The sequence below is a fragment of the Vombatus ursinus genome, unplaced genomic scaffold (assembly GCF_900497805.2).
Source record: "Vombatus ursinus unplaced genomic scaffold, bare-nosed wombat genome assembly UNPS02010548.1, whole genome shotgun sequence".
Taxonomy (NCBI): Eukaryota; Metazoa; Chordata; class Mammalia; order Diprotodontia; family Vombatidae; genus Vombatus; species Vombatus ursinus.
Window position 1 is genome coordinate 6,271,738 of NW_020950326.1, and position 24,669 is coordinate 6,296,406.

The 24,669-nt window shown below is 38.9% G+C and overlaps 1 protein-coding gene across 3 annotated transcripts in view; it reads left to right on the top strand.

Annotated features, from left to right (window-relative positions):
* The first annotated feature begins 1,649 nt into the window (after nt 1-1,649).
* Nucleotides 1,650-24,669, top strand: part of PTPN4 (protein tyrosine phosphatase, non-receptor type 4) — a 235,644-nt gene continuing 212,624 nt past the window's right edge. For all 3 annotated transcript variants that reach the window (XM_027854730.1, XM_027854728.1, XM_027854729.1), the window contains exon 1: nt 1,650-2,175. The gene's annotated coding sequence lies outside the window, so the exon portion shown is untranslated. The remainder of the gene's footprint in view (nt 2,176-24,669) is intronic.

Consider the following 24,669-nt stretch of genomic DNA (forward strand, 5'->3'; position numbering starts at 1 on the left):
ACTTTCTTAATGTAGTTTTATCCCTCACTGATGCAGCTTAAAACTCCTCTGTGTTTTACCACTTGCTTCATGAGCTGCTGTAGCTGAAAAAAATCATATTTTGCTAGCCGAACTTATAGTGGTGAGTCTTTTTAAACTTAGCTAGCCTCATCTTCAGAGTACAGGCTGGTGGGACCTGTAGTACAAATCCTTAGAGCTTGTGCAAGACCAACCCTAAGTTTCAGAATTGACGGCCACCATGAAGCCTCAAAGTAGTACTTTGATGGGAAAAGACCTATCATACTTAAAGGCTTAAATGGATCTGTGATTTCATGGGCATGATTACTGCCTTCAGTGGTACAGATTGTAACCAGCTACCTCTTATCTTATGCATTTCCCATTCATGGCTTCCCACACTTTCTCCATAAAGGAACCATACAACACAATATGCCCTTCTTCTGGTTCTCTTACTATTTTGTAGGAACAAGTGTGACACTTGGTTTGCTTCAAGGGCAGATCCATTTAATACCAATATTTTCCTGATGATGCTTTTTGTTTTGGTTTTGGTTCAGACCGATGAGTTTTATCAATGCAGGGAATTCTCCGTGTGGAAACTGTATCCTTTTGATGCAGTTGGGCAACTTTCTGCAACTTGCAGTCTTTGAGAATTGCTGGTCTTGAGGGGTTGTGACTTGCTTTTGGTTATCTGTAGGGAGACTCGAACTCGGATCATTCTGACTGCCTGGTATTGATAGCAAATCCCAATATGCTACATTTGCATAAGCATCTCAACGGCAGGTGGTCCAGGCAGTGAACGTCAGCAGGTTTTCACCGAGATTATTTGTCAGCAATAGAGGAAGCAGGTTGGTGAAGTGGCGATGCCTAGACTTGAGAATCAGGGGACCTGAGCTGGAATTCTGGATCTGCTGGGAAGTAGCTTTGTGACCTTGGGCAAGGAACCTGCTTAGTTTCCTTATGTGAGTTACACCTAGATCAACAGGAGCTGGTTCCTTCACTTTTTAGTATGTTCTTGTTGGTTAACTTCTCCACGGTCATAACGAAAACATCAGATTCATCTGTATTATAAAAATGAATTGTGTGGTTTTTTTTTTAAATCTGGCTTTTGTTTACTGCATCTCTTACTCTAAGGCTGCACGCTCTGCTGGTCAGCACTGTTGGCACTGCGACACGTGTGCTCTGGGGCGGCAGTGACAGTCTAACCTCCAGTCTGCCCCGCAACCTCCTCTCCGCTTGGCCACAGCGGAACATCTGTCCAATCACCTCAAAGCTCGAAGAGTGAGGGGCGGAGTTACAGAACACGCTCTCTCTCTTCCCCCACCTCCTCTTCTCGCACCTGCGCGTCCCTACATTCTCCCTCGCCTGCCGCAACCTCCTCCCCTCCCCCAAGTCGGGGACCGAATTGGGCTAAGGGCTTCCTCCTCTCGCGAGATTCTTCTCCTCCTTCCCCCCCGCCCTCGAGTTCCCTGTCCTCCTTCCCCTTCCCCCTGCCCTCTCCCCTTGGCTGAGCGGGCGGCGCTTGCGCAGCCGCCATGTTCGGTTGCTATGCTGCGGCCCCGGGAGACGGGGAGAGCTTGAGGGAGGAGGAGGAGGAGGAGGAGGAGGAAGAGGAAGGGGGGGGCGGTGACTGAGCCACCTCTGGCTCTCTCTCTCTCACGCTCCTACCCTGTTCAGGCTGACACTCTCCTGCTCCCCTGCGTCCTTTCCCCCTCCCGGACTCCTGGCTCCTTGAGGCTGAATTGAGGGGGGAGTGTCTGGGGATAGAGGGTCAGGATTTTTTTTCTAGGGGGGACGGTGGTGTTGTGAATTCTATCCCCCCCACCTAATCCCTGGGTTCTCCCCCACTCCTCATTGGTGGTGTCATCATTTTTTTTTGAGGAAGAGGGTGCTATAAATTAGTTTTTTTGGGGGGCGGTGAGTGGTGAAAGGAGCTTATTGCTTTCTCCCCTCTCCCTCCCTCCCTTCCCTCCCCCTACCCCTCCTCCCTTCACCCTGTGCTGCTGCTGCTGCTGCAGCTGCAAGCCCCGCAGTATGAGGTGGTGCTGGCTGCTGAGGCCAGTGGGCTGGTGGCCGCTCCTGCTGCCCGGGGGGCACTGAGAGCCAGCCGGGGTGGGGGGGGATCGGAAGATTTTTTATTTTCCCTCCTTCCATCCGAAAGGACGCGACTGATATATGAAGGTAAGAGGCTTCCTCCTCTCCGCCCTCACCCCCCCTTCTCCCATCCCACGGGCAATCATGGAACATTGGTGTGATTCTCAGGATATTCCACTATGTGTGGGTTTCTAAAGGAGGTACTCCAGGCGTGTGTGGAAGTGGTCTAGGTGGTGGGGAAGGCCAGAAAAAAAAAAAAGGTACTTTTCCCCACCCCAGTACTTCCTCGGGCCTTTTCACTCCCTTCTCAAGTAAAACAGTTTTTTGGAATCTCTGCTTTGGGTTGCTTGCTCCAAGGGAGAAGAAAGGTGGTAGGGCGGATGCGACGATCTTCGAGACCTAAAATAGGGGTAACGCATCTTCAGAATTTTCCATTACTGATGGGGATTCTGTTGATTGCCTTGTATTAATTGATTGCATTGATGCCACGGTAGAACGTGGCTGCCATCAGTTTAGTTTTTAAGCTTTATATACTTATACTTGTTTAGTGATTTTAAGCATTGATGCAAGGATTGAATGTGGCTATTTGTTTTAAGCTTCATACACTTCTTATTCAGTGACTTGCTTTTAAGTATTGATGCAAGGGTTGAATGTGGCCAACATTTGTTTTTAAGCGTCATATACTTCTTAGGGACTTGTGTTAAGCATCGATGCTCGGGTAGAATGTGGCTAACATTTATTTTCAAGCGTCATATACTTCTGCTGGTGTATATGCGGTTAAGAAACTGTTCCCCCCAGAAAAAAGTTGAGGAAAAAGCTAAAATGTGCTTGTGCGTTTTCTGAAATGTTTAAAGTTGAAGACTTTTACAGTTACGTATGTACATAGAGGGATGGTGTCTACGATACTTGTAGTATATCAATATCACACACAAAAAAAGGATGTTTTGTGGGATTTTAAAAGTACTTGTTCAAAAAGAATCTAAAGATTTGTATTATTCCAGCTGATCTAATCCAAGGTTGTAACATTGTTTCGACTATTAATGTGAGAAAATCTTGGGCCTCTGTTTAAACCGAAGGACTCTGGCTACCAGCTTTTTAAAATATTCATAGGGAAGAGAACAAAAAAAGCCCCGTTAATCTCGATGTATCTGAATCTTAAAGGGGTAATTTCAGAACAAATGAAAGTTGTTGAACTGTTAAAAAAAAAAAAAAAAAAGCAAACCACAAACTCCACCACCTCCCAAAAAACAACCCAAACCAAAACAAAAAACAACCCACGCATTTTATTCTGAATTTCTCTGCGCCCTGGAGTTAAATCCTGACAGGAAGTACTGGATTTTGGAACAGAGATGTTGAACTCTATGTCCACAATACATTTCTCTTAAGACCAGTGTGTGCCTGTTGCAGTGTAGCTATATATGTTAACTAAATCCTTAATTTGATTCAGTACTGTGAATAAAACTCAAATTTAGATTGAAACCTTTTTTATTTAAGCAAATATTTGGCTATTGTTACAGAAACTCCTACTACACACAGTCTCATGGTAACATAGTTTGTGCACCATATTTTTGGCTGCAATTCATGCCTAATTTACCCAAAATTTATTTTTGTTACACTACATTTTTCATTATATAAAAACTATCATTTTTAATTGAATTGATGGTTGCATCAATCCTTGGATATGCTGCCATAATCTTAGGTATTTCAGTGTTTTATGATCAGAGAAAGGTAGCTGTTTATACATGGGAAGATATGATTTAGTTTATCAGTTGTATTATTTTGCATAGAATTTTGAGTAGATGTATCATAAATATTAATCAAATGTTAAATTTTAAGGTGATTTTTAATAGTACTGTGTTTTAGTTTTGCAGATACTGGGTTATTTCCAAGACCTTTAATGTTGAGGTATATATAGTAGGTTTATTAAGTTAGGAAATTTGTAACTTTTATTTGGGGTGTGATGCTTCATTAAAAGCAGCAATGATGTGATTTTCACATTACTTAATTCTAGTGTGTATAGATTCTGGGTTGTGGTTGGCTTAGATACAGCAGAATATCATGTCTCAAACTATTAAGTGGTTAAATATTTTAGGTACTAATAAATAGCTTTTTAAAATCCCATGTAACTGTGTTACTTTAAATTTATGCCACCCAATTTCTATTTTAATTTAGGCTATGTGCAAAACCAGCATTGATTGAACACTTGCTAAAAATACTTTCTGGGTCGGGTGTACTTAGATACAGCCTCAGGAAAGTTCCTCTGAACCATTCTTCTGTGATTAATACACACATTGTTGAAGGACTTGTTAAAAAATTATAGAATCTCATAATTTAAGCTTAATCTGTTTTTCAAGGAGAGAAGCCTAATTGGTTACCATTATATGTAAAGTACTTAAAATGTGTTAGAATAAATACATATTTTTGTTTCGTTTTGTGCTCAATGAGATCTATAGGACATTTCCACTCTGTTGTATATGTATAAACAAATTTTAGTTTCCGTTACCAAAAATCAATAGCCAACAGGGCAGTAAAGTTTATTTTACCTGTTGAGCTTCTGGAGAGATACTTTATTGGTCGGAATAAAATCTCTGAGAAGCAAAGTGTTTTGGTTTTTATTTTGGTGGTTAATGTGTAACTTACCTACTCAATTTTATTACTGGTATATAGTTATTACTAGTATATGGTACAGTAATACTAGTATATGGAACTAGTTTAATACTAGTATGTGATTTATTACTGATATATGATACAGTGCACATATATATATACATATATTTGTGTATACTTCAAAAGGTCTGTGATTTCATCAGTTTGATACTTCTGCACTCATACAAATCATAGCACCTCTGGGACTTAAGAAATGGTCATCTGAATTGTGGCCAAAGAAATTCATCACCTTATTAGCTTTCTGAAGATAACTCTCTCTCCCCCGTAAGCCCTGCTCTCTGGGAGGTAGTCTATTGATTGGGTGGAGGAAGGGATTCTTAAAGCCTTTCTGCTTGGTCAAGCATGCCAAAACTTGTGGTCCACTGGCATCACCAGATAGCCACACAGTAAAATGCTGTTGATAGGAAGTTTTAGTAGAGTCAAGTGTGTGTTTGTTTACATGTAATAAGCCCTCTGTGATCCCCACCCTATCACTTAGTCTTCAGTCTCTCCCCATCTGCTGGCTTCTTTTCAACTGTCTACAAGCATACCCAAGCCTCCCTCAGCCTCAAAAAACCCTAAATTGATCCCTCTGGCCCAGCTAACAATCTTTCTATAGCTCTTATGCTTTTTTGTGGCTAAACTCCTTGAGAAGGCAGTCTATAATAGGTGCCCCCACTTTTTTCTCCTCTCACTTTTTTAACTCTGTAGAATCCTGTTTCCAGCTTTATCATTATTCACAGTATATCATTATACATGGAAACTGCACTCTCCAAAGTTACCAATAATTTCCTTATTGTCAAATCCAGTGGCCTTCTCTCAGTCCTTACTCTTCTTGACCTCCCTGTAGCCTTTGACACTATTTATTACACTCTTCTCTTTGATACTCTCTTTTCTTTAGGTTTTTGGGATACCACTCCTCCTGGTTCTCATCCTGCCTATCAGACTGCTCCTATTCAGTCTCCTTTGCTTATCCTCATCCAGGTCATGCCCACTAAACGTAGGTAGGTGTCCCACAGGGCTCTGTCCTCATTCCTCTTTTCTTCTGCCTCTATATTATTTCACTTGGTGATCTCATTAGCTCTGATGGATTCAGTTATTTCTATGTTGATGATTCTCAAATCTATATATCCTTCCCTAACCTCTCTGCTGATCTCCAGTCTCACATCTCCAACTGCCTTTCAGATATATCTTGAACTGGATGTCTAAACTCAGCATGTCCATAACTGAATTCATTGTCTTTTCCCACTAAATCTACCCCTTTCCAAACTTCCCTATTACTGTGGAGGACACCACCATTCTCCAAGTTTCCCAGATGCCCAACTTAGATGTCACCCTCAACTCTTCACTGTTTCTCACCTCCATATCCAATCTGTTGCCAAAGCCTGTTGATTTTGCCATTTTTGCAACGTCTCTTGACTCTATTGCCTCTTCTCCTTTGACACTGCCACCACTGTGGTAACAGGCTTTCATCACCACACACTTGGATGATTGCAGTAGCCTTCTGGTGAGTCTGTTTGCCTCAAATTTCTCTCATTCCACTACATCTTCCATTTAGCTGCCAAAGTGATTTTCCTAAAACATGGGTCCAACCATGTCACCCTCTTACTCAGTAAACTCCAGTGGTTCCCTCGCACCTCCTGAATCAAATACAAAATCTTCTGTTTGGTGTTCAAAGCCCTTTATAACTTACCCTCCCTCCCACCTCCACCTTTCCAGTCTTTTTGCACCTTAATCTCTCCCATGTTCTCTTTGAACCAGTGACACTGACCATCTTGCTATTACACAAATAAGACGCTTCATCTCTTAGAACTAAACATTGTCACTGGATGTTCACCATGCCTGGAATGTTCTCTCTCCTCATCTCTAGGCCTCCTGGCTTCCCAAGCTTCTTTCAAGTCCTAGCTAAAATCCCATCTTCTACAGGAAACCTTTCCTAACTCCACTTAATTCTAGTGCCTTGCCTCTTAATTATTTCCTATTTATCCTGTATATAGCTTGTTTGTACATATTTGGTTCTCTCCCCTTATAGATGATGATTTCTTTGAGAACAGGGATTGTCTTTTGCCTCTTTTTTGTATCCCCAATATTTAAGACAGTTCCTGGTAGATGGTAGGTGCTTAATAAATGCTTATTCACTGATTGATTGATATATGGCAGGAGTGGGTGAATTTTTATTATCTTACAATATAATATGACTTACAATATAATATGCTCTCATCTAGCAGATATGAGTTGATTCCCATAAAGTTTAGGCAGCAGTGAAAATACATTCATGTTTAGATAATCATCAGTAATAGAAATTTTTTGTTTTTATTCCTGGTTGGTACCTGTGCTGAAATTTAATTTGTTTACCAAAGTCAAGAAGTCTTATACTCAAGTTTAAGGAATACAAGGATTCTTGTTTTTTCCACATTTTCCTATTAGGACTCTTCCTGTCTCCTCAAGTCTTCCAATTTTATTCCCTCTTTCTTAATGCCTTTTCTTTTAACAAATAATCTTTGCTTTTTTTTAAAATTGAGAATCATTAAGTTCTTATATTTAGAGCTAGAAGGAACCTTAGAAATCATCCTTGACAATGCTATCCTCTTAAACCGCCATCCTTTCTTTTTCCCTTCATTGCTAAACTACCATGTTAAAATTCACTTTTTAATGCCTTCATCATGTTGTAGAAAGAGTACTGACTTTGGAGTAAAAGAACTTGAGCCCAGATCTATGTCACCTATGATCTGAGCAAGTTACTTACTCTCCTTGGGCCTCATAGTTTTTTCATTTATAAAATTAGTGGGTTTAATGAAATGATCCCTGTGGCCCTTTCCAGCCCCAAATATGTGATATCTAAATGTTGCCTAGTGCTCTTCTAAAATTGCTTTCTTCGATGTCACCAGTGAACTCTTGTTTGCCAAATCCAGTGGCTTTTTCTCAGGTCTTTAGACGCTTTAATCTTTCTGCAGTAGTTCACGGTGTTGACTACCCACTTCTTAATACCCTTCTCTAGGCTTCTGTAACAGTTTTTTCCTCTTTTACTTACTTTCTTGGTTTCTTTTTTCTGCTTCATCTTCTTCCTACTCCTAAAGTTTGAGTGTTCTTGAAACTTTGTCCTGTTGTGGGACCTCTTCTCTCTGGATATTTCTCCTTTGTTGTTTGATCTTTTCCATTTTCTTCTTTTATTGGTCCTCTATATAGAAGACTTCTAAATCTGTATGTCTAGGGGGCAGCTAGGTGGCGCAGTGGATAAGGCACCGGCCCTGAAGTCAGGAGGGCTTGAGTTCAAATTTGGCCTCAGACCGAACACTTGAACTAGCTGTGTGACCCTGGGCAAGTCACTTAACCCCAATTGCCTAAAAAAATTTAAAAGAATCTGTATGTCTAGATTGTTTAAGCTCTTTTCCAAAGTTTCTAAAAGTCTAAGTGGATATCTCCACTGTACTTTTCTGTGGTACCTCAACCTCGAAGTATCAAAAACAATTCAATATTATAATATTTCTAAACAGTTTATCACAGTTCTTGGCACATAGTAGGAACCTGCCATCCAAAAAGCTTCTGCCAGTTCCTATGTTTTGATGATAGTACCATTGTTTCATTACTTTCATTATTTTCATTTTATTTGCTCAAGCTTGAAACCTCATTATTATCTTTGATTCTTTCCTCTCTACTTCTTTCCTCCATTCTAGCCAGTTATCAGTCCCTGTTCTACGTTTATTTTTTGTATTTCTGCCCTTTCTTTCATTTTAATTCAATTAGCATTTAACATATGCAAGGCATTGTGCTAGGTGTTGGGGATTCAGAAACAAAATACTCCGTTTCTACCAGAAGTGTGCATTCTATTTGATGTAGGGAAGAAGAGAATGTGTAATTTGAGTGAAGATAGAATACTAACAACTAGGGGGTCATGAAAAGCTTAATGGAGGAACTGACTCGAGATGATTTTTGAAAGAAAGCAAAGATTCTGCCAGATGGAGATGAAGGGGGAGTGTTATGAGGTATGAAGAATAGCCTATGGAAATAAATACTTGGAAATGGGAGGTAGACTTAAAAATTCATGTAACAATTTTAAAAAAGAAATTTTATGCATTGGCGATAAGGTTATTAGTCATCTTCAGGATGGCAGTTTCAGTAGAGTCTTAGGCACAAACAATTGGTAGTGGGTTGAGGAAGTGAGTAGGTGTTGAGGAAGTGGAGGCAGCAAGTGTAGACTATTTTTTCAAGGAGTTTAGAAGTGAAAGGGAGAAGAGGAATGGGACAGTATGTTAAGGGTATAGTTGGATCAAGAGCTCTGACTTTTTCAAGCTAATTAAATAAATTTTTCCTTTAAATGTTCATTTTGTTAGCAGAAATTTATTCGTGCCAGTTATATACTAGGCACTGGTGATGCAGAGACAGTAATGGAATAGTCCCTGTTCTCTAAGGGTCTAGGGAAAAGTGGAATTTTCCCAAATAATGCTTTGTGAGCAGCCGCTAGTTTAGGTCGTAACTTGGTTCATAAGGGGAGGTATCAGGGACTTGCACAGGAGAGAGAGAGAGTAAAGTGGGGGAGTATTGAGGGATAAGGGTAGATTTGGTTCTGTTTTAGACAAGGACCACAGCTGGCTATGGCAGTGAGGGTGGTATGCAAACTATCTTCGCACCCTTCTATTGGTTGATTACACCCTACCTTGGGGTGAGGCCCTGGACCCCGATGGGATCTTGGTGCCCACTTTGGAGATGATCTTAGTCTATGACCTCTTTACCAAGAAGTAAAAGGTATGTTTCATCATCAGTCTTTCAAGTCATGGTTGGTCCCTGGTTGGGATTCTGAAGTCTTTCAGAGTTGTTTTCGTGTGCGCGCACGTGCGTGTGCGTGCATATGTGTGTGTGTGTGTGTGTGTATATATATATGTATATTCATCATGAAAATGTTCCCTTGGTTCTGCTTTCCACTTTGCATTAGTTCATACAAGTATTTCTACATTTTTCTGAATCCTTCATATTCATAATTTCTTATGGCACAATAAAATTTAGTTAATTTAAAAAAATTTTCAAATTTTTAAAAAACATTAATTTATTTTTAGTTTTTTAATTAATTTATTTTTAGTTTTCAACATTCACTTCCATAAGCTTTTGAGTTTTAAATTTCTCCTCCTCCCTCCCCTTCCCCCTTCCCAAGACTCATGCAGTCTGATATAAGCTCTACATATACATTCATATTAAACATATTTTCACATTAGTCATGTTGTAAAGAAGAATTAGAACCAATGGGAAGGAACCACAAGAAAGAAGAAACAAAACAAAACAACAACAAAAAAAGAAAGCAAATAGTGTGCTTTGATCAGCATTCAGACTCCATGATTTTTTCTTTGGATGTGGATAGCATTTTCCATCAGGAGGCCTTTGGAGGTCTTAGATCCTTGTATTGCTGGGAAGGGTTAAGTTTATCAGTATTATTCATTTCACAACGTGGCTATTATTGTGTACAATGTTCTTCTGGTTCTGCTAACTTCATTCAGCATCAGACCATACAAGTCTTTACAGGTTTTTCTGAAGTCTGCTTGCTCATCATTTCTTATAGCACAACAGTATTCCATTACATTCGTATACCACAACTTGTTCAGCCATTCCCCAATTGATGGGCATCCTCTCAATTTCCCATTCTCTGCCATCACAAAAAGAGCTGCTATAAATATTTTTGTATATGTGGGTCCTTTTCCCATTTGTGTGATCTTGGGATCATAGAGCTAGAAGTGGTAGTTCTGGGTCAAAGGGTATGCATATTTTTATAGCCTTTTAGGCATAATTCCATATTGCTCTCCAGAATGGTTGGATCAGTTCACAATTCCACCAGTTACCTTTATATAACACAATTTGTTCAGCTGTTTCCTAATTGTTATGTACCTATTTTGTTTCCGGTATGTTGCTGTAATAAAAATTGCTAATGTAAATATTTTTGTACATATGAGTTCTTTCCCTCTGTTCTTAACTTCAGGATTATTCTGGACTGTATTTCTTTTCTATCTGTCCTTTATCCTCAATATCTAATCAGTTGCCAAGTCTTGACTGTTCAACCTCCACATCATCTCAGCTCACATAGCTTCTGCTTTGGTTGATGTGCTCATCATCCTTCACTTGGACTATTTCAGTTGATCTCCCTCTTTTCAACATTTTACCCCAATCCACCCTCCATATAGCTCCTAAATTAATATTCCTAAAACACAGGTGTGACCCTATTAATCCTCAGTCAGTTAGCAAGCAATTATTAGCACTTCCAATGTCCTAGACTCTTTGCTAGGAACTGAGTATATAAAGACAAAAATGAAATGTTGCTCTCTTACTTAAAATTCTTCAGTGGGTCCTTGTTGCTTCTAAGATAAAATAAAAATTTCTCAGTATGGAATTTAAATCTGACCTATTTGCAGTTCCTTATATGTAGAACTCCTCTTCCCATTTCCCTGTCATTGTTCAGGCTGTCTCCTGTGCTTGGAATGAATACTGAACTCCAGATCTCCACCTCTTAGAATCTCTAGCTTCCTTCAAAGTTCGATTTAGGTGCCACATCTTACATGAGACCTTTCCTGATGCCTCTCCCCTAAAGTTGTTAATGCTGTCTCTTAATATTTATTACTTTTTATATATTTTGTATTAAACTACATGTTGTATCCCTCAATAAGATTCCCTCAGTAAACTTTCTGAAGACAGGGATTGTTAATTTTTTGTGTTTCTACTGCACAGTGCTTTGCACACAATAGGTCCTTAATAATGTATTTTAAATTAGATTTATTAGACTCTCATTGAACAGTGGCCTAGGAATTAGAAGGCCTGGGTCTTGTTCAGACTTTGTTTGGACATAATTCTGCTCATAAGGAAAATGGTGAGGTCATTTTATGACTTTATGTAGTCAAATAAATTCTTTGTATAAATGAGTTTAAAAATACTTTTTTTTCCTTAAAGGACTTTGTATGACTTTGTTGCCTTAGGACCAGGGTTCTGTCATTTTTTCACTTTATATTTCTAGTACCTAGCACAGTGCCTTGTATAATAGCATTTAATAAATGTTTGTGAACTGAATCATAAAAGAGGTACTGTAGTATAGTAGAAGGGTCATTGAACTTGTCTTTAAAAGAGCTAGATTCCAATCCAAGGTCTGACATTTAATTTCTGTGTAAATTTGGGCAAGTAATGGTGGGACTTGATAACCTCTAAAGCAATGGTTCTTAATCTATTTTGTGTCAGTGGACTGCTTGTGCAGTCAGGTGAAGTTTCTTGACTCCATATGAGAATAGTATTTTAAAATGAATAAAATAAAATACATAGTATTAGAAAGGAAATAAATTATATTGAAATAAAATTATCAAAATAATTTTTAAAATTAAATACCCCTGTACTAAGAATCCTTCTAGCTCCAAATCTATAATCCTTTACCTCTATAATAATTTTATTTGTTTGTTTTTTTGCTAGGCAGTGGGGTTAAGTGACTTGCCCAGGGTCACACACCTAGTAAGTGTCAAATGTCTGAGGCCAGACTTGAACTCAGATCCTCCTGACTCCAGGGCTGGTGCTCTATCCGCTGTGCCACCTAGCTGCCCCCTATAATAATTTTAAATAAGGAAATTAACATTTTAAATCAGACTTACAGAGCTAAAAAACACTTTGGAGATAGTCTAATCCAATTCAAGGTCACAATCACCTAGATTTTAGCAAAGCATTAATGGAATCTTTCACGTTTTTAAATAGTTATCCTTTCCACATTAGGACTTTCTCCATTACGGTTTCGTGGCTCAGAAGAAGAAATTAAATGGGAATTTTAGGGGAGTTTTGTGGAAGCTGCAGACACTCGAAGGCCAGCAGATAACACAGAAGAAGTTTAGAAACTCAGAAATGCATAAAATATGCATATGGTGTTGTATAATATCAACATATTTCATCTTTTTTTTTTTTTTTTTTTTTTTTGGTGAGGCAGTTGGGGTTAAGTGACTTTCCCAGGGTCACACAGCTAATAAGTGTCATGTGTCTGAGGCCAGATTTGAACTCAGATCCTCCTGACTCCAAGGCTGGAGCTTTATCCACCTAGTTGCCTCCATATTTCATCTTTTAAAACCATAATAATTTAGACTACTCCGGTACAAAGAAAAGGCCAAAAAATTTTATGTAGATTATCCAGATTGGGGATCGGGGTGTGCTGTGTCCCTAAGATGTAGAAGGGTTAACTGTAGTTGGAGAGAAAGAGATGTGGGCAAAAAGATAATACAATTAGATGTATTTGGAATTGGTTGTATGACTAGATGTGGAATTCATCATTAGAGGTATCAATGCCAACTGGAAAGAAGGTCTCTAGTGGAGTGTCCCAGGAATCTATGTTTGACCCTGTACACTATTAAACAATATTGAGCATTCCTTGTATGATATTAGAATACTTTTCGCTCTTTAAGGCCTCATTTTGCTTGTATTAAGTAAAGTGGCTGTACAACATGATCCTTGATTTTTTTTTCCCAGCTGTTGATCTACAAACTCTAAACTCTAAATTATCTGCTAGAATAGCCAGATCTTCATTGCCATACTTTTGATTAATTTGGATGCTGAGTTCTTGATCAGAAATGAAACCTTAAATTGTAATATTTTTCCCATGGAAAAATATGTCTACATTATGTCCTGGTTTCCAGAAATTCATTATGGTGAAGGCAATCAATAAACATTTATTAAGTGCTTACTTTGTGCCAGACACTGTGTTAAGCACAGGAGATGCAAAGAGAAAAGTAAAACAGTTCTTGCCCTCGAGGGGAATTTCATTCTAATAGGTAAATCATGTGTGTTTATGTGTAGGTGTAGGTGTATATGTAGATATTTTAGAAGGTACCTCTTGATCTGAGTCTTGAAGGAAATTAGGGATTCCAAGGAGTGGGAGACAAGAAAGAAGTGCATTCCAGGCATGCAGGACAACCCCGGGCAAATCCCCTAGGGGAGAGATGGAGTGTTGTGTATGCTGAATATTTATGTAAGAAGGCTGGAAAGGTAGGAGTGGGTGAGACTGTGATGAGCTGTAAATGCTAGAGTAGTCTCTCCACTTAAGTCCATCCTTGTCTGTGTTGTCAAAATGATCTTCCTAAAGCATGTCAGAATAGTGTCAGCCCCTCTACTCTTTTATCTCTAGTGGTTATCATCTCCAGCATCAACTATCCTTTATTTGGTATTGAAAGCTCTTCATAACCTACCCTCTCCCTCTCATACCCCCTGTCCAGGATTCTTTTGCTTTACACTGCATCAAATACTTAGTAGCTTCCTTGCTTTTTGGAGAACAAGACGCTCTAATCACCTGACTCTGGACAGTTTCACTGGCTGACCTCCATGCCTAGAACTCTCTCCCTCCTCATCCATACCTCCTGGCTTCATATAAATACTAGCTAAAATCCTACCTTCCATGGGAAGCCTTTTCTCAGTCTTTAATTCTAATGCCTTCCCTCTCTTGATTATCTTCAATTTATACTGTATGTAGCTTGTTTGAACATAATTTGTTTGCATATTGACTCTCCCATTAGACTGTGAGATCTTTGAGAGCCAGGGACTCTCTTTTGCCATTCTTTGTATCTCCATTGATTAGCATGGTGTCTAGCACATAGTAGGTGCTTAATAAATGTTTATTGACTTTTGATCCTAGAGATCACCAAGAGCCCCTTGAATTTTTTTTTTTGCTCTGAGCACTGCTTTAATTGTATATATCGGTTTACATTTTTATAGGTTTAATATTTATTTATTTTTAGTTTTCAACATGCACTTCCACAGGATTTTGGGTTCCAAATTTTCTTCCCATCTTGTTCCTCCCCCTACCCTAAGACAGTGTGCTTTCTGAATACCCCTTCCCCTAATCTGCCCTCCCTTCTATCTCCCCCCTTCTCTTATCCCCTTCCCTTCCTATTTTCCTATAGAGTGGGATAGATTTCTATACCCCATTGCCTGTATATCTTATTTCCCAGTTGCATGTGAAAACAATTTTTAACATTTGTTTTTAAAACTTTGAGTGCCCCTTGCATTTTTTGAGTAGGAGGGGATAACACTGATGGGGTATGGACCTCATCAACACCTTTGTATTTGGTAAGAAAATCACCTTGCTGGCTGTATGGAATATAGATTGTAGTGGAAAGGGGCTTGAGGTAGGGACATTGGATAAAAGACTATTGCAATATAATCCAGATATGAGCTGATGAGAGGGTCTGAACAAAGTAGCTGTGTCAGTAGGCAGGAGACGACATTCAGAGATGTTACAGAGATAGAAATGATAAGATTTATCATTTAGTTGGATATGTGGAGTGAATGAGAGTAAGTTGCTGTTGACCTTGAGGTTTTGAATTTGGGTGACTTTAGAAAGAAGTTGATTCACTTGACAGTAAAGGGAAGTTTGCAGGAGGAGGTGAGTTTGGGCCCCAAGAAAAGCCCTGCAACAGCTGAACCAGAAGAAAGATGGGGTGCAGCAGATCAGTAGCCCAGGTAGCTTGAGGGATTAATGGGAAAGACCCCTCTTTCCCTGGGGGAAGGGGAGCAGTACAGAACAGGAGGCATCCCAGCAAGCTAGCAGCCTCCCAGCAAACCAGGAGGAGATCCTGAAACCCAGGTGGTGGAGCAGGCAAACACCAACATCTGGACCCCCCCCCCCCCCCAGTGCCTCAATGAGGGCGGGGGAACCGGTGGAAACCAGCTTGGAAAACCACCAGGTGCCTCAGCATTCTACAGCAACCAGGTCTCCCAGTGCCTCAGCAAAACTAAGGGAAGCAGTGCTCCAAGGGGCCTCAGGCAGATAAACATCCTGCAACATCTGAAATGAGCCTGAAGAAAGCGAAAGGAAGGAAAGGCCCAGGTGAGCAGAAAATCTCCAGGAGCCACAGTACCCAATCCTACCCCTAGAGTTCCAGTGTTGCTGATTCCAGCCCAACACCAGGTAAGCTGCCAGAACCCTACAGCCTCCAACTGCCAGCATTGGAGGCCCCAGCACACAAAGCCAGTGAGCAGGCCCTAGGCTCCCAACACAAGAAGTTTGGGTCAGTGCTCTCTGCTCTCCAGCAGGAGAGCTCAGTCTCTTTAAAGGGCAGGAAATAAGCTAACACCATGAGCAAAAAGAAACATACAATAGATTCTTATTATTATTATGGGAAGAGAGAAAATCAAGGCAGAAATTCTGAAGAGGACAACATTGTCAACAAAACCACATCTGGAACCTCAAAAAGGAATGTGAACTGGTCTGAAGCCCAAAAAGCCTTCTTAGAAGAGCTCAAGAAGGATTTTAAAAGTCAAATGAGAGAGGTAGAAGAAAAAATGAGAAAAGAAATGAGAGGGATGCAAGAGAGAGTCAATAGCTTGGAAAAGGAAGGACAAAAAACAACTGTAGAAAACAAGTCCTTAAAAAATACAGTTGGCCAACTGGAAAAAAAAAGTGCACCGAAGGAAACAAGTCCCCAAAAAATAAATTGTCCAAAAGAAGAAGTGAGTTTGGGGGGAAAGATAGTGAGTTCTATTTTGGACTTGTTGAGTTTGAAATGCCTTCAGGACATGCAATTTCAAATATTCAGTAATATAGGATTGGAACTCAGGAAAACTAAGGCTGAAATGTAGATCTGTGAGTCATCTGCATAGAAACGGTATGTGAACCTTGAAAACTGATGAGGTCGTTAAGTGAGTGTATGGAGAAAAGAGAAAGAAAGAAAGAAGGTCCCAGAGGACAGCCTTGGGATATACTCATAATTAGCGGAAATTATATTGTTTTCATTGCATGGACCACAAACCTTTTTGTTTGTGAATTTGAGAAGATAATGTAGTTTAGAAAGTATTACATTTCCTAGTCTATAGTTTGAAAGAATCCTTTCAATTTATCAAATTTAAGTTTTCTATAATTTACATTTATCTTTAATGAATATTTTTATTGTATTAGTACCACAGTACAGTATCTACAAAGGTTGACAACCTAACCAGACAAATATTTACTTTGATCAATTTTTATAATTCTATTGCCCTTTCCTTCAACCACTTTATTGAGTGGAAATGGAGTTTTTCCTGTAGTTTGTGAACTTTTAAGTAAATTCAAGAAGTGTCATATTTTGGGCACCTGTGTTATATTCCTCTCTCTCTCTCACTTACGGCTGCTATTGTTATGTAGAACATTGAGAAAGGCCCCCACAACGATCTTTTCTTATAGAAAGGGGAGCTGGAGTGGCCATTTTGTATTTTTCTGGACCAAAATCTTAAGTATTTTTGCCCTTTGCAAGTGATGACTTTTGTGAACCTTCCCCTCCTCTTCTGTAGCTTGGGACAGGTTCTAAGAACTGCTCACAAAATCTTATCTAGCCACAGAACCCTCTTATTTTTCTTGAGATCTGAGCTAGGGATAGAGTTGGAGTTAAGATTGATGCTATGGATGGAACTATTTGATTTGAGGGGTTACTATTTCTCAGTAGAGCCCTTCCTGTTTCAGACAAAAGAACTCTGTGCAGGCTTGCCTCTTGGGTTCCCGAGACAATTAAGAACTTGTCACCTTGTGCAAAGGAATCTGCTCTATTCCTAGTCATGGGAGACCTGGTATTTTGTCACTAAAATTAGCTGTATCACAGTAGGTATTTATGGTATTGGCATAAGACTGAATAAGAAAGGCTATGGCAACTTGAATAACAAGGTTTTGTTCAGCACAGTTGTGTCTTTGGCCTCTGAGCCAAAAGCATTATATAACTTGGCACTGTTGTAGTCAGACATTTCATTTCAACTAGAGCATTTGTTAAGCACCTACTTTTTGTAAGACTTTGTGTTAGGTGATAGTACTACAAAGGTAATTTTTGAAAGGGCTCCTTCCCTCTGGGAGCTTAAAGTTTACTAGGTTTTATGGGTCACTATGAGTATTTGCCATAGCACAACACTTACTTGGGAAAAAAATTTTTTTTATTGTTGTTTACAACATCATATTTAGCCCCAATATATCCTCCTCTCTCTACCAGAGAACCATCCCCTATAATAAATAATATTTTTTAGAGGGAGAAAATAAATATATTTTTCAATATATTGAATTAGTTAAAAAAAAAAAACCAACCTGTGCAATATGTAACACCTGCGGACCTCCTACCTCCACTAAGGGAGGCAAATTTATCTCTTCATTTGAGTCATGCTTGAATCTTCATAATTTTGTTAGATTTACTTTTGATTTGTGTGTGTGTGGTTCTTTTTATTTACATTCATGGTGTATATTGTTTTCTTGACTCTTCACTCTGCATTAGTTCAGATCTTTTTGTGCTTCTCTGTATACATCATACACATAATTTCTTACAGCACAGCAATATTCCGTTACATTTATGTATCATGATTTGTTTTGCCATTTGATAGGCATCTACTTTGTTTCTAATTCTTTGATATGAAAAGTGATAATATAAATTGTATAAATATTTTGGAGTATATGGGTATTTAAAAAAAAAATCAGTGGCTTTCTTTGAAGCTGGGTAATGGAGTATAACACTTTTTTTGCTTTAAAGGAGCTATGATTTCATCATTAATTACTATCTTCCACTGATACAGATTGGAGTTTTGCTAAGTTTTAAAAAGTTTTATGTTTGTTGATGGTTTTTGTTTTTATATAATATTCACTTCTAAATATCGCTTCTATCCCAGAATCATGGCAGTAGGAATTTAACTTTCAGGAATAGCACTGGCCATGGAATAAGAAACTCTTTACGTTCCATCTCTCTGCTACATCTTAAATAAACTTTATTTCTAGTCACTAATTGTTTTTTTTTTTAAGTGAGGCAATTGGGGTAAGTGACTTGCCCAGAGTCAGCTAGGAAGTATTATGTGTCTGAGGCCCCATTTGAACTCAGGTCCTCCTGACTCCAGGGCCAGTGCTCTATCCACTGTACCACCTAGCTGCCCCCTCTCTGTTACTTCTTTAGTTGTCTGTTCTTGGGCAATCTCTTTGAGCCTCGGCTTCATTTGTAACATGAGGATGCTAAATACCTGCCCAACTTAACCTTGAAGGCTTTAGTATCGAATGCAAAAACATACTAGATGGAAAAGCATTATGAAAACTATAAAGTCTTTAAATCAGGCTGTGTTTTGTTTAATTATCTTCCCTTTTTGAGCTGTTGATTTCTTTAGTATCAGCAAGCAAAGGACACTATTCAAGCAAGGATCTTTGTGACACAGTATTCATAAATGCTGAATTCTTGTGTTCGTGGCAGAGATTATAGACTCTTCCATTATGGTTCTATAATTATGGTTATAGTTTTTGAGACTATACCTAAACAACATGCCTGAAAATAATTTTGCTTTTTAATTCAAGGCATAACTTAGATGTTGGGGATACAACAATGAAAAATAATACAGCCCCTTCTGTCAAGGAGCTTTCAGACTACAAAGGGAATAAATAATACATACACATATAAATATAATACAAAGTAGAGTGCTACATATAAAAGACAGACCCAAAGAAAAGGCTCTAAGAAAATTTGAGATTAGAGAAAACATGGTGGTGTGTTTGTGTGTGTGTGTGTGTGTGTGGGCTGCACAGAGTAGGGACGATCCAAGAAAGCTTCTTGGAGGAAGGGCATGAACCTAAGTTAGGATTTGAAAGAAAAGAAGGGTTTTAATATGTGGATAAGAGAAAGAAGTATGTATTAGTCGACAGCCTATTAAAAACACAGAGACAGAAGATAGGTGGAGAGCTGAGAAAAAGCTAATCTAACTGGAATGAATAGAATAGAATGGGAAATAATGTAAAATGAGGCTGGAAATGATGGATGGTAACTAGATACCAAACTAAGGAGGTTATATGGTAGAGTTTTGTGATTGAGGGAAAAATAAGACACTTCAGAATAAAGCAAATGATTTAAGTAATTTAAACATTTCACCAAAAATGACCACACTTGTTAATTTGGAAGAAAAGTAACTATGTTGTCCAAATTTGAGCCAGCGCTTTATATGATTTGCCTAAATAAAAAGCTAATTTTTAAGGTAAATTTATCCTATTCATGGACAGATGTATGCATACCAAGTACATAAAAACCTGGAAGGGGCATTATAGGTTACTGAGGATAGCACTTTTGTTTTATAGATGCTGAAATTGATGCCCTAAGGTGTCTTGACCAAAGTCATGAAAACAGTAAACATGTTAAATGCCTACCAAATGCCAGGCCCTTTGCTAAGCACTGGCAAAACAAAAACAAACATGAAACAACCCCTGCCTCCAAGGAACTTCGGGAAAAATGTATACAGATAAGTATAAACAAACTAATGCAGAGTATTTTCTGGAGAACACTAGCAGCTGGGGGGTATCAAAAAAGGCCTCATGTGAGAGGCAGTACTAAAACTGAGCTTTGAAGGAACCAAGGGATTCTCAGAGGTGGAAATGAGGAAGAGTGCATTCTAGGCGTGAGAGATAGCCTCTCTATGTATGAGGAAGAGAAAGCAGGAGTCTGGTTGGAAGATGTGGCATGTGCAAAGGATGTTCGCGTTGTACTCTGGAAAAGTAGTTTAGAGCTGGGTTGTGAACACTGTTTTGAATGCCAAAGAGAGGAGTTTGTATTAGATTATAGAGGCAGTAGGAAACCACTAGAGGTTTTTGAGCAGAGGCATGAGATAATGAAATTGTGCTTCAGGAATATCACTTAGCAGTGTGGAGAGGTTGGATCAGAGTGGAGACTTGAGGTGGGGAGACCTATTTGGGAGGCAGTTGCAGTAGTATAGGTGAGAGGTTATGATGGCCTGAGGATACTATCCATAAGAGCAAAAGAAGGATTTGGAATTTGCAATATTTGACAATTGGTGTTTCTTACTCCACATAATGAATCAATAACTCCCAAGGTCAGTAGAGAGTAGATTTAGAGCTCCCATCCTTTCTTTTTGTACATCTGCCCCACCCAATTCTCCAAAATATAGAACTTTCATTGAGGCTGCCCCACTTGGGCGCCCTATTCTTACCTACCCCCATTTTACTTTTTCCAACTCTCTTCCCTCTAGGCTCATTGTTAACCATTCTTCCCTTCTACCCCTACTTCCTCTTGTCCCATATCTTATCTCCTCAAGGCCAGATTCTCTCTAGGTGACAATTATCTGAGAGAGAAATTAGAGGGAAAAGAGGAGAGGGTTCAGGAGAGAGCCTCAGGATAAAATTATAGTTAGTAGGATGTCCTTGACAACCCCCCCGAAGAGACAGAGAAGGAGCAATCAGGTAAGAAGAGAGGGTCAAGAGAGAGTTGTCACAAAAACCCAGCAAAGAAAGCTTTGGCAGGACGAGGGTGGTCCATAGTTTCAAATACCGCAGAGAGATGAAAAAGAATGAAGATTGACAAAGGCCACTATATTTGGGTATTTGAATTCAGGGGTCAGCAAACTTAGGGTCCCAGATCCTGTTTTGTATGGTCTGTGAGCTAACATGTTTATGTTTTTAAATAGTTTTATTGTATTTTTAAAATGTAGAAATCCTTTTTAGCTTGCAGGACGTTGCAAAACCAGGCAGTAGGCTGAATTTGGCTTTTGACCTGTAATTTGCTGGCCCCTGGGTTAAATTATTAGTAACTGGAGAAAGCAGTTGCAGTTGAATGATTAAGTCAGAGGCCAGATTGCAGAGGGTTTAGAAGAGGGGGGGAGTGCAGTGGAAGTGGAGGCACAGAGTATATGTATATACATTTCTTTTCTTAAAAGTATTTTGTCAACAGGAGTAGAGCTATATTACAGCTAGCATGCAGAGGTCATAGGATCTAGTGAGGGTTTTTTTTTTTTTTTAAGCATGAATTATATTGCGGTGTGTGGGTAGACAGCAATATAGTGTTCTTTACGTTATGGCATGCTGCTCTAACCCAAAATTGATCCCTCACTATGACCAAAATTTACCATATTGACATCTTAATAAAAACACTAACATCTTTCAGTCATCTAGGTTCACAGCCTCGATGTTATCCTTGACTTCTCACTCTCTCCTCATATAACCAGTCACTTGCCAAATCTTGTTTATATCTCTGCCACATCTACTGAATATTTCCTCTTTTCTCCGTTCAAACAGTCAAGACCCTGGTTTAGGCCCTCATCACCTCTGCCCTGGATTATTGCAATAGCCTTGTAATTAGTTTCTCTGCCTCATGTCTCTCCCCACTCTAATCTGTCAGATTTGACTGTCAGTAATCCACAATGAATTCAGAGTACATATAGGATCAAATAACACTGCTGTTTGGCATTTAAAGCTCTCCATAACCTGCCCCTCCACCCCAGTCTTTTTATGTATTATTCTCTTCTACCTAGTGTTTTGGTCCAGCCATACTGGCCTACTTTTACTTTCCTCACGCCTGACCCTCAATCTCCTATTTGCTCTTTGAATTGGTTCTTGAGCCAAGAATACATTTCTTCCTTACCTCTTCCTTGGTTTCCTTTAAGACTCAGGTGAAGCTACTTGCAGGAGGTACTTCATGAACCCCCTAGCTGTTAGTACCTTCCCATTCAAATTACCTTGTGTCTCCTGTTAAACTTTGGCTTCTTGGGGTCAAGGAGTTTCACTTTTGTCTTTTATTTTGATTATTTTTTTCTGATTAAGAAGCATTTTATCTCCCTTTTCATCTGTCCCCTCAATTGAACAATTTAAAAGATAAAGAAAACTCATAACAAATACACATACTCAACCAAAACAAATGACCACATTGACCATGTCAAAAAATGTTTTTTCTTTTCTGCCTTTTAAGTCGATCACTTCTGGTAGGGGTTGGGTAGCATGGTACATCGATTCAGTCCTCAGAAATCATGGCTGAGCATTGAATTGATCGGAGTTCTGAGGTCTGGAACCCATGAAACCTTTTTTTTTTTTTTTTTTTTTTTTTTAGGCAATTGGGGTTAAATGACTTGCCCAGGGTCACATAGCTAGTAAGTGTCAAGTATTTGGTCTGAGGTTGGATTTGAACTCAGGTCCTCCTGACTTTAGGGCTGGTGCTCTATCCGCTGCACCACCTAGCTGCCCCCATAAAACCTTTTTAAAAATGAACTTAACAAACATGAACATTCAAATATGAAAATAAGTACAGAAAAGAAGATTGTATATGGATTTGTAAAAATTTCCCTGTATGTCTGCATCCCATTCTGAACTTCCTCCTGTTCTCTTGTGTATTTTTTTTTCTTTTTTTTTGGCAAGGCAATCAGGGTTAAGTGACTTGCCCAGGGTCACACAGCTAGTAAGTATCATGTGTCTGAGGCCAGATTTGAACTCAGGTCCTCTAGACTCCAGGTCTTCTGTGTATTTTTAAATGTTTAATTGATGTTCTTTTCTTAATTTCTTTTCGTTTGGTATCACTGTGTTACTACATACCATGTTCCCTCAAACAAGCCCTCCCAGCCTTTTTTAATTTATCTGTCCTTTGCACATCCTCTTTTCCCCCTTCCTCTGTTGAGGAAATTAAAAAGCAAAGACTGAAAACAATAAATGAAGCTCCCAATGTATACATGAATAGTCCAGAGCGGACAAAAAATCCATGCCTTGGTCATGTCTAAAAATGTATCTTTCTTTATGCGTTTTAAATTAATCACCTCTGGCTAGTGGCATGTATAGTCTTTGTCCTTTTGGACTCTTGGTTTAACATTGCATTGATCTGAATTGTGAAGTCAAAGTTATTTTTTAGTATTATGCTATCAGTGTATCAGTTCTCATAGGTCTGCTTGTTTTGATCTGTACCAGCTCCAGTGTGAAACCATCATTTCACTTTTTCTTCTGTCACAATAATATTCCATTATGTTCATATGCCTCAATTTGTTTAACCATTTCCCAATAAGAAGAGACTTAGTTTGTACTTTTTGGCTACCATGAAAAGAATTACTATGAGTATTTTTGTATATGTAGATCCTTTTTGCTCTTTCTTTGTTTTCATTTGAGGAACAGGTCTGGTAGTGGTATTTCTGGGTCAGAGGATATGCAATGTGGTAACTTTTGGGGCATAGTTCCAAATTGCTTTCCGGGATGGCAGCACCAATGCACAGCTCTGGCAGCAATGTACTATTGTTACTATTTTCCCATATCCCGTCCACCATTTTTTTATTTTTTGTCTTACGACATCTTTGCTATTCTGAGTGTGACAGGTGAAATCTCAAAGTTACTTTAATTTATATTTCTCTAATGATTTAAAGCATTTTAAAAAATGTTTGTTGAGAGCTTGGATTTCTTCCTTTGAAAACTGCTTGTTCATGTCCTTTGCCTATTGGGGAATGGCAGTTAGTCTTAAAACATTGAAATCAGTTCCTTATATGTCTTGAACATTAGGCCTTTATCAGAAAATTATTGCAAAGATTTTTTCCACAGTTATTTGTTTCCTTCCGATTTTTAGTACATTAGATTTGTTTGTGCAAAAACCTTTCGATTTTGTATGATCAAAATTACCCATTTTATCTTTTGTTATTCTGACTTTCACTTTTTTTAAGGCATGGACTTCCCCTACCCATACCTCTCAAAAGTAAATTTCCTTAATCCTCTGGCTTTTTTTTTTTTATTATTAATCAATTTACTTTTAGTTTTCAACATTCACTTCTGCAAGATTTTGAATTCTAAATTTTCTCCCCATCTCATGCCTCCTCCCACCCCAAGATGAAGTGTGTTCTGAATACCCCTTCCCATAATTTGCCCTCCCTTCTATCTCCACTCCCTTCTCTTATCCCCTTCCCCTTCTATTTTCCTGTAGGGCAGGATAGATTGCTGTACCCCATTGCCTGTGTATCTTATTTCCCAGTTGCATGTGAAAACAATCTTTAACCCTTGTTTTTAAAACTTTGGGTTCCAAATTTTCTCCCTTCCTCTCTCCCCATCCACCCTCATTGAGAAGGCAAGCAGCTCGATGTAGGTTATACATGTATAGTCATGCAAAACACTTCCATAGTAGTCATGTTGTGGAAAACTAACTATATTTCCCATCATCCTATCCCACCCCCTGTTTGTTCTATTTTTTCTTTTGACCCTGTCCCTCCTTAGAAGTGTTTGCT